At 46.2% G+C, this 8,908-nt stretch overlaps 1 protein-coding gene across 5 annotated transcripts in view; it reads left to right on the top strand.

Annotated features, from left to right (window-relative positions):
• Nucleotides 1–231: 231 nt before the first annotated feature.
• The window catches only part of LOC127004141 (protein abrupt-like), a 122,169-nt gene continuing 113,492 nt past the window's right edge, over nt 232–8,908 (top strand). For 4 of the 5 annotated variants that reach the window (XM_050871555.1, XM_050871557.1, XM_050871558.1 and 1 more), the window contains exon 1: nt 232–282. The gene's annotated coding sequence lies outside the window, so the exon portion shown is untranslated. Of the gene's footprint in view, nt 409–8,908 lie in introns of all 5 variants that reach the window. The other variant, XM_050871556.1, reaches the window with a different exon arrangement.

Genomic DNA, 8,908 nt, shown 5'->3' on the forward strand with positions numbered 1-8,908 from the left:
GAGAGAGAGAGAGAGAGAGAGAGAGAGAGAGAGAGAGAGAGAGAGAGAGAGAGAGAGAGAGAGAGCGAGAGAGAGAGAGAGAGAGAGAGAGAGAGAGAGAGAGAGAGAGAGAGAGAGAGAGAGAGAGAGAGGAGAGAGAGAGAGAGAGAGAGAGAGAGAGAGAGAGAGAGAGAGAGAGAGAGGAGAGAGAGAGAGAGAGAGAGAGAGAGAACTGCGGTGGGTCGTTTCAGTCCCGGCCTAGCCCGGTTCTGGAGCACAAAGGATCGATTCTTGCGAGGAGAGGTAAGCACATCTTCCCTCGGCTGTGATTTAAGCCCGGCTGCCGCGGCACTCCGGTTGTGTTGTGTGGTGGTGGTGGCAGCGGCGGCGCCTCTCAGTGCCACTCGCCCCTGCTGTGCTGTCCTGCCGGTAAGACAGTGTTTTTTTTAAGTTACCAACTTTCTTGGAAAACACGACGACTCGGACGGAAAGAGAGGTCTACGGCATTGGGCGGCCGCGTGCGCTGTTGCCACGTCTTCTTACACCTTCCCTGCAATGTCAAGTGCAGGAGTCAACTGCTCTGTTGTCGCCCATTCATTCTCTGTAATGGCCGATAAACTAACGTGGTGAACCGCATAATGTGAAGCTTTAACACATGGCAGTGACTCGCCAGCATGCCTCCCGCAGCCTCCGCCCAAATGCTCAGCGAGTGACAAATTGTTGGGATTTCAATAAATTGATCGAGGTGATTGGTAGGGGCGGCTGGCGGGCGGCTGGACGCAGGGCCGGGCGAGTCACCCCAGTGGGCCCTTTGCCGCCACTATAAACCAATTCCATGCCCGTGCACTGCCCCATGCACTTGGTTATGATCGGTGAGGGGCGTCTCTGCAGGGAGAGCGGTAGGGCAGGAGGTGTCAGGGCTTGGGAGCGGGAGAAAGCGAGGTGTTACTGAGCGGCGAGCGGCGGTGTGCGGGGCGGTGCTCAGGCCTTCATTAACTGGCCCACCGAGTTATTACTCCGGCAGCCACCCGCCGTCAGTGCACGCCGCTACTCTCGCCGCTCTATCGATCAAAGTTATCACATCGCAGCCGCTGTTTTCCTGTTGTTGTGGCTGCAGTTGCGGCAGCGAGGCTGAGGGGGCGGTGAGAAGCTGTTGGCATGCCGCTGAAGATCGCACGAGGCTCAAGCGTGTATCTCACGCTGCGTGACACGACGTGACGTGACGGGCGGCTCGCATCCGTCACTCGTCACACATACACGTGAACACACACACACACACACACACACACACACAGCGCCGCGCCAAAAGCTTCATTAGTTAGAAAATACTGGCGACACTTATTTAGGAGCGGACGCGAGTTATGAAGGTGTGTGTGTGTGTGTGTGTGTGTGTGTGTGTGTGTGTGTGTGTGTGTGTGTGTGTGTGTGTGTGTGTGTGTGTGTTGCACGCAAAATCATTTTAATACTGCCCGTGCTTCTATGTACTATAATATATGTAGAAAAGTATATGTATATGCGTTATTTATGTATGTATGTATGTATGTATATGCGTTTACGCGTATTTGTGGAACTGAGAGCGCACCAGTGTGTGTGCTTCTATGTATTTAATATATGTAGAAAAGTATATGTATATGCGTTATGTATGTATGTATTTGCGTTTACATTTGTGGAATTGAGAGCGCGCCTGTGTGTGTGTGTGTGTGTGTGTGTGTGTGTGCGTGTGTGTGTTTCAATATGAAAAGGAATACATATCATTTGTGAAACAGTTAAAATAATATAAAAACATAATAATAGCAGCAGTAATAATAATAATAATAACAATAATAATAATAATAATAATAATAATAATAATAATAATAATAATAATAACAATAATAATAAAACAAACGCAGCGGAGGTCAATATTTCAGCGTGACATAAGTGGACAGACAATTAAATACTGATAAATTCACGCAGTATTACAACCAGACGAAATATATTACTAACGCTAAACCATCTATATGTATACGAATTTACGCGGAACCCGCCTGTTATTTGCGTATGCCGGCTAAAGCGTATGTGTATGTGCGTGTGCCTGTGTGTGTGTGTGTGTGTGTGTGTGTGTGTGTGTGTGTGTGTGTGTGTGTGTGTGTGTGTGTGTGTGTGTGTGTGAAGTAATGTCTGTTTTTTGGTGCGTTACAGTGGGAAAAAAAATAATGATCTCGTTGTCCGTTGAAAAATAATTTAAAATACATGTAAAATACTTAGTGTGGAAAGTGAGGTTGACGTAATACAAAAAAAAATCTCAACCCTAAACAGTCATATTTGTCCCTCTGTTTCCCGCCAAGCTCTACGCCGCCAAGTACACACACACGCATTCATTTATACATACATACATACATACATACATACATACACAAGTATAAATACATACATAAAAATACAGACGTTACATATTTAGATAGCATGAGAAGTAGATAGATTAATTGATAGATTGTTAGTGAACGCAGCCTTTATCTTGAGTTCGTGTGTGTGTGTGTGTGTGTGTGTGTGTGTGTGTGTGTGTGTGTGTGTGTGTGTGTGTGTGTGTGTGTTTACAAGCTATGGTTCGTGGAAGAGCTTCGCGTTAGATACAAAACACCTACAAAAACGGGCGGAACAAGCAAGCCCGATGAGGAAACACACAAAAAAAACAAGCAAACAAGGAAAGTATCCAAAGAAAATGTGTTCACGGGTCTGTGCAGAAATCTCGTGCGTACGCCTCAGAGTAGCAACACAAACAACAACAGTAACAACAACAACGACAACAAGCAGGCCAGGCAGGTAGATAGGAAGGTAGGCAAGCAAGCAAACAGGTTTAGAAAGATGTGAACGGGAGCGAGGTACACGAAAGGGGGAAAAAAATTAGGAGGAAAAAAATATGAACCTCCCAACACAAAAAAGGCCTAAGAAAAAATATATATACTAGGAGATCGCGAACGGGCCGGCGGCGGGGCGGGGGCGGGGGCGGAGTCAGGCGGGGCGGGGTTAGTTCAGTTCGGCGTTCGGGGGTTCGGGGTTAGGCTGGCTGTTATTTCCCCCAGAACAACGCGGGGCAATCAATGTGGCCCCGCGGCGTGTGGCTGAGTCCCGCCGGCCGCGCCAACACGCCTGCCGCTGACTCACTCACGAGCGCCCGCAATCACCGACTGGAGCAAAATTTGGTATAATCGGGGTTGAAAGCAGATATATTGGAAACCTACGGATATGCCGAGCCTTGTTTGGCAGCGCCGGGGTGGGGAGGGGACACACGGAGGGGACGGGAGGTGGAGGAAGGGGAGGGCGATGCAAAGCGACCACTATGCGCCTCTGGCATTGGGATCGTTTCTCTGAGCGAGGCGGAGGTAAAGGCGAGTATATACAAGATTATATATCATTATCCGTAGCCCTTTCAGACTCACGTTGCGGTATAATGGAGATTTCTAGGATGTGAACTGTGAAGAGAAAATTAGTATAGCTTTTCCTTTATTTTTTTTTTATTTAAGGCTGCGTGGCGTGGGGCTGGCCATGGGCTGGGAGAAATTTGAGGCGGGGGGGGGCGGGGTGAAGGAGGGGGAGCGCCTGGGGAAAAGGGGCGCGCGGTGGGCCAGGAGCTGGAGAGGGGGCGTGGTTGAGGTGGTGGTGATGGGGGATGATGAGAGGGTGTGGGTGTGGGGGGCGTGAGGGGGGTGGAGGGGGGCGGCGCGGTCAGGTATTGCCCCGTGTTAATCGCAGACTCGTTAGCGTGAGTTTCGTTAGCTTGTCACGGTTATCTGACGTTTATCTGGCCGACCTTCGTTAACTCAGACCCCCAGTTAACCTAAATTTTCGCAGATCTGCTCCCGATAACACGGAACCGGCAATCTTGGGCCCTCACGCGGGACACGGGAACACGGAGGCCCAGAAACTGCCCGTAATTGCCTCACCGGAGTGAAGAGAAAGACTGCTCCCACCTGTCATAGTTTCCCCCCTCGCCCCCTCTCCCCTTTGCTTTCTCCACCTCCATTCTCCTTTTGATCTTCCTCCACGTCATACTACTACTACTACTACTACTACTACTTCTACTGCTGCTGCTGCTGCTACTACACCTCCTCCTCCTAGTCATCTCTTTTCTTGTTTCTTTCACAACTCGCTAATCGGTCGAATATTCACGTGTAACTTTCATCTTCTAAATGCAAGACAGGATCGGAAATGCCGCCGCCGATCCTCTCTGGCCCGGCCTCTATTCCCCGCTGGTCAATACGCGCCGTGCCGGGAGGAAACGTGTGATTGAGGTAAAAAGAGAAAAAAAGCTGTCTGACTGACGGGTTATTGCTGTCATTACATGTAAAATTACTGTCACATCCCTCCCCCTCCTCCCTTTCCTCCTTCCCCTCCCTCTCTATAATCACCCCTGCTCTCCCCCACCCGACACACCTGCGACACACGACATTCGCGACATCACCCTTTCCCTCACCCCTACATACGTTCATTCAACCCTCACAACCCCAAATCCCCAACTCAATAATTACCTCTTTTTCATACACAAAAAAATCATGATAAAACTTGCCCTTAAACCACCACCACTGTCCATGATGTTCTTTCCCTCCCACACACCCAAACCGACGACTCCCCTTCCCTTCACCCCCACCGAAACAAGCATCGCCACACCCTTTCCGTACTTATTACATTCAATCACACGGTCCTGCCACCCCTCCTGTCTTAACATCCTCTTTCTTTCTCGTCTATACAGTTAAACACCATAAGCAGAACCTCACACATCCTCACATTATTGTTATTATTTCTCCACATTGCCACTTTCCTTCCTCACCCTCTACATCTGGTCACATATATCTCGCACCTTCTAGCTCAGCCAGCCTTTGACGCCATATTTACACTCACCTAAACATCCTAAGCACAACCTCACAAGTTATCACATCATTGTTCTCACCTCTAACAAGTAAACCAATCCTCACATCGCCCACATACACACCCACATATCTTATTTATAAGTATCCTCGTACTCCCTGCTTTGGTTATCTTTACCCACACTGTTAAGTAATTGGCTACACCTCCCTCTTACAGCTGACCAGACATGTGGTAACAATAGAAAGTAAAAATAATTTATTTTTGCTGAGTTTTTAAGATAATGGAACTCTGAATAGTAACAAAACATTTCTCCTGCTGTAATAATAATAACAGAAGTAGGCAAATTAAGAGGGTTTTTTTTACATCACAGACACTACAGCTATTTCCTTGTCAGGTTTTGAATATAAGCAATGAATTATGTTTACAGTAAACAAGTATTTGTTTGATATAAATATGAGGCTTTGTAATCCCATTGAAACCTAGCAGGCATTAAAATCCTCTTCATAACCGTAAAGTACTGCGATCACTGCCATCACATACAAAAGTAATATTAGTAAAGATAGAAACATAACCAAGTTTATAGTGGCCAAGGTAAATAACAGACTACAAACAGACAAATAATAAAAATAATATGAGCAAAAAATAAAAGTACCAGTAACAATGACACTAATAAGAGTTATGTAATACACCCCATGTTTACAGCTGACCCACGCCCCCTTCCTCCCCATACCGGCCAGTTACAGCAAGCAACTTATTAATCTTCTCTATCTTCCACTAAGAAACATGCGGGTGCTCACTCTCCCCAAAATAATCAATCTACGTACTTTCCCTTCCTACTCGGTTTCCTCCCTTCTTCATCTTCCCTCTTCACACTTAGACACTCCATCCTCACCAGCCACTCCATCCCACCCTCTCACTCTTAACCATCCGTTCCTCTTCTCTCACCATTCCTTCCTCCTCCACTCTCCCATCCGTTCCTCCTCTATACTCTCGCCATGCCTCCCTTCCTCCATTACTCTCTCCATTCCGATTTTCCTCTACGCTCATCATCCCTTTCTTTCTCCTCCACTCTCTTCAATCCCTTCCTTCCTCCTCTACCCTCGCCTTCCCTTCCTTCCTCCAGTCTCTCCCATCCGTCTCTTTTCTCTCACCACCCCTTCCTTCCTCCTCCATTCTTCTCAGCCTCTCGCACCTCCTCCAGCCACTTCATCCCATCCGCCACAAATAACTCTTCCTTTCTTGCACATCAACAGCACATGAACATAAACCTGCTTAAAACTAAGAGCTTTTGACGTTACCAATTGCGAGGGGCGAAGGGGGGAACAACAACTAATTATCCTCGTACGAGCCTCGCTTCATTTTCATTACCATAATTGTCGCACTCATTATTATTATTATTATTATTATTATTATTATTATTATTATTATTATTATTATTATTATTATTATTATTATTATTATTATTATTATTATTATTATTGATATTATTATTATTACTGATTCGTTTGCCATCAAGGTATCATCATTACTTTCGACTCTCTCCCTCTCTTCTCTCTCTCTCTCCCTCTCTTCTTCTCTCCCTTCTCTCTCTCACACCTCTCCTTCTCTCTCCTCAACTTCCCTCGTTCTTTGCCCTTCAGACTGGTGTTAATTGTCCCTTGTCTTCCTTCCCTTAGTCATTATCTCCTCTTCGCTTCCATTCACTTAACGCCGCTCTCCGTGTTATTTATTCGCCTTTTATTAATTTTTCCCCCAATCCACATCCTCGCGCTTCCATTCTCCTCGCGCTGACCCTCGCCGGCACCTTCATCTTCGCCGCAATGCTTTATTAATCTCGATTCTCGGTCGCCATTAACCGCTGACGTGGCTCTTCAAAGCTTATTAGCGAGGAGCGTGTCTTGTTCCCTCACGAGTGCTCGCAACACCGCGACGCAACACAACGCAGCGGAGCACACAGGAATGCCGTCTCCGCAGTGCGCTCAATGCATCAACCTTCTTTTTATTGCAACTTAATGGAAACCTTCATTATTTTTACCTCCATCTCTGAGCTGCTTTACTGTCTTACGTGTGGCGTGGCGACACACTTTTCAACTTACAGTACTTATACTCTTCTAGCTCTACTTACCGCACTGTGTTTAATAATAGCAGCAGGACGCGTGGAGCAAGTGGAGCAAACTGTAGTCCTGCAGTTCCGTAAATTCGTTTTTTAAACAACTTTTTGGTTGGGTCGCTGGCTCCGTGTGCACCCTTGAACTTTTTTTTTTTTTGCGCTACTTTTTCTCCAGGTCCCGGGCTCACGAACTTTATAATTCTATGCTTTGCAGGATCGTATTAGCACTAGCTATGAAGATATGTTCCATCAAATCGTGTGCACGCACTTACGCACACGATCTGATGGAGCTGTGGGAATACATTCCGCTCGCTCCAGACCTATAGAGTCGAGGTCCTCATAAAATTAAAAAACTAGTTTCGAAAAATATTCATTGATCTCCTTAATGCAAGAGTTAAACATGACTTCAGTTTACCCAGTAAGTCGCTGTGGTAGCTGGTGAAGAGTAGCTCATGATCCCTGTATTGTTACCGCGAGTCCTCGCAGGTTGGCTACTCCAGAAAACTCATTCCATCTTACAAAGGCACAACGAATTCGGGTTCACCTTTTACACACCAGCAATAAGTGCGTATTTTGAAACCGACAAATTTCTGCCAATGCATTCGTGATTTCTGTACGATTTCTGTCGAAGGACGATTTGAATAATTCCAAAACTGATATCCAACTAGACACTTTCAGCTTTATCTTCCAAAACTAAACGGTTCGTGCATTAGATTTTAAATTATTTAGCAAAAGTCCAGCTTCCCTTTACTAAGTCACTGGAATGTTATTAACTATATGATTTCAACTGGAGTAGGAAGAGGACGGAAGAAAAGAGAAAGGAGAGGAATGTTTGAGGAAGAGAAAGAGATGAGAGGAGAATGGGAGAGGAGGAGAAAGAGAAGGAGAAATGATGAGGACGTGAAGGAAAACGAGTGATGGCAACGAGTAGGACATGAGAAACGCGTTGATATGGAAACCGGAGTAACAGAAAGAGAGAGAAAGTACAGTTACAAAAGCATAAAAACGGGGATAATAGGTGCGTCTCATCGTCAACTATTAATCAGCGGCTTCAAGGCATGACGGCAGCCGATGGAGGGAGAAAAGAGTGGAAGATGGAGAGACTAATGCGGGGATAAAATAAGGAGAGCAAAAAGAGGAGAGACAAGGGAGAAGCATGAGAAAAGAGATTGCACGGAGGAAAACAGGAGAATATGGGAGGGTGACGGCATAGTGGGGAGGGAGGAGGAGGAAGAGGAGGAGGAGGAAGAGGAGAGCGAGGGAGTGGTGTGGACAGGTGGAGAGGCGGAGCAGGCCAGTGAAGGGATTAATCTCTGCAGTTTTATTTATTTTGGCGTCCTGCACGCGACACAGGACGGACAGACAGATATTGGCCCTGTTGTTTTGCCCTACACAACCTCCACCTCCTCCTCCTCCTCCTCCTCCAACATTATCTCTCCGCCATCGGTTACTGCCATCCTACTCGTATCATCGGACCCTCAAACTTAGAGCATGCACGTTATTATCAATATCATTATTGCTATTATTATTATTATTATTATTATTATTATTATTATTATTATTATTATTATTATTATTTGTAGAAGTAGTAGTAGTAGTAGTAGTAGTAGTAGTAGTAGTAGTGGTATTAACTGGCATCGATTAGCATTTTTTGTTTTGTTTTGTTTTGTCTTTTGGTTAGATTACCGATAGCTGACAAACTCGCAACGCGGGGCACATCAAGGCACGTCGGGGTGGGAGGGGTTGAGGCGGGGAGGGGTGCAGGCGAGGCCCCAGGACGCCATTCTGCCCCCACAACATAAGGTCGCCGTTTGGGACCGCGAGTGCGCCTCGGTAAAGATTCAGGAGCCCAGAGACTATTATGTTATGCAATTACATGTTTAGAATATTCATTGCCATTTAGTAATGCGACCATTTACTTAATATTAATTGTGTATAGAGAACGAGAGAGCGCGCCAGCTTTGGAGAGAGAGA

The sequence above is a fragment of the Eriocheir sinensis genome, chromosome 27, assembly GCF_024679095.1.
Source record: "Eriocheir sinensis breed Jianghai 21 chromosome 27, ASM2467909v1, whole genome shotgun sequence".
Classification (NCBI taxonomy): domain Eukaryota; kingdom Metazoa; phylum Arthropoda; class Malacostraca; order Decapoda; family Varunidae; genus Eriocheir; species Eriocheir sinensis.